Source organism: Mandrillus leucophaeus, unplaced genomic scaffold (assembly GCF_000951045.1).
Source record: "Mandrillus leucophaeus isolate KB7577 unplaced genomic scaffold, Mleu.le_1.0 Scaffold1449, whole genome shotgun sequence".
NCBI classification, from domain to species: domain Eukaryota; kingdom Metazoa; phylum Chordata; class Mammalia; order Primates; family Cercopithecidae; genus Mandrillus; species Mandrillus leucophaeus.
Window position 1 is genome coordinate 11,542 of NW_012101420.1, and position 1,680 is coordinate 13,221.

Consider the following 1,680-nt stretch of genomic DNA (forward strand, 5'->3'; position numbering starts at 1 on the left):
AAGGCTCTTGGAGCCTGAGACCCTAAGAGCCACGCCGGGGACCTGGGACTTCGTCCTGATCCCTCTTCTCCTACACCAACCTCTTTGTCACACTGTCTGCCTGAGTCCTGGACAAGGATCTGTCTGTGGAAACCAGGGAGAGACCCCCCAGGTTGCACCCAGTCCCTTCCCCTTCACTGCTCGTCCTGGAATCCCCGACCCTGAACTGGACTGCCTGCCTCCCACTCCTACCTCTCCCCTTGGACCTTTGTACAGTGGAACTCACCACAGGAAACTTCATGCTGGAGTGAGCTCGCCCTGGGAATGGAGGTGGAGAGACAGGGGTTTTCTCTCTAAACCTGATGAAGTTTTGTCTGAAGGCACCACACAGAGATTCTCATAGAGACGAAGTTTCCTTTTTGTTTATTAATACAGTAGGTAGCAAAATGTTGGTAATCCCTGAATGATTAGAATTCCAATCTGTAAAAGACCTGTGTCAAAACAGCATTACAAAGCTCCTAAGTTTTACTTTCCCAGACTATGGATCTGTGACTGAGTTGTTGCATTTAAAATTACGTTCATTCCTTAGCCCAAGTTTCTCTATGTGAGTCCAGAACATCTCCTGAATACAAAGAAGCAGGGTTTGTTACTGTCTCTTGCAACCCGGAGGCTGTAGTCATCACCTCAAAGTTCCGAGTGCTCCATGCAGACCCAATGCTCTTCACCGACGCTCAAGCACTGCCTGTTTTCCTGAACTCTGCACATCTAAGCAGTGTGCATATTTTATCTGGACACTTGGCGTTTTTGTAACTCTTTTTTTTTTTAATCATAAGGAGCCAATTAGCTTTTAGGAAGTCCAACAATATGTGTTGAATACCTAATGCAAAAAAACCCCTCCTAGACTCTTCCACTGCTTTAGAATTCTTTCTTCTCTCCTTTTCCTCACCTCCTGCTTCCCCAGCCCTTCTCTCTGCCCCTCTCATCCCTCACACCCTTCTCTCCCCTTAGTCCCCGCTACCCTGTCACTCCTGAATTGTGGCACTAACACTGTCCCTCACCTCCTGCCCATGTCTGTTCTCCCCACAGTGCTCAGCAGTCCTGCTAACGTGAGCAAGGTCGTGTCATTTCTTCACTTACAATGGTTGGATTTTGGTCTACAATTTTGCTAAATGTTTTCAATTTGTCTCATATCTTTTTGTTTCTGTTCCTCCTTTGCTACTTTCTTATGTGTCAAATAAACAGTTTTTAGTTTATAGTTTTAATTCTCCTAGTGGCTTTTAGCTATATTTCTTTACACTCGTTTTTTATTGTTGTAAGAATGGAAACCCAATTTCTTGACTTCTCAGTGAAGTTCAGGTTCTATTAAACTACATCCGGCAAAATAAAGGATACTTGTAACAGTGTAGTTTCCTTTAACCTACATTATGCTATTACTGTTTTATATATTACGTCAATCTATATCATAAACTCAATGATACAGTGTAATACTTTTTGTTTTAGACAAGCAGCCATATGTCTTCAGGAAATTAAGAAAATGAGTGTGAATGTGACACATGTATGTGCATCATTACTGTTGTTAATTGTTCCTTTCTGTGTATCTGGGTCACCATCTAGTACCATTTCCCTTCACCCTGAAGAACTTTCTTTAAAATTAAGTATAGTACAGGATCCCTAGGAAATGAATTTTATGGTTTTGATGAT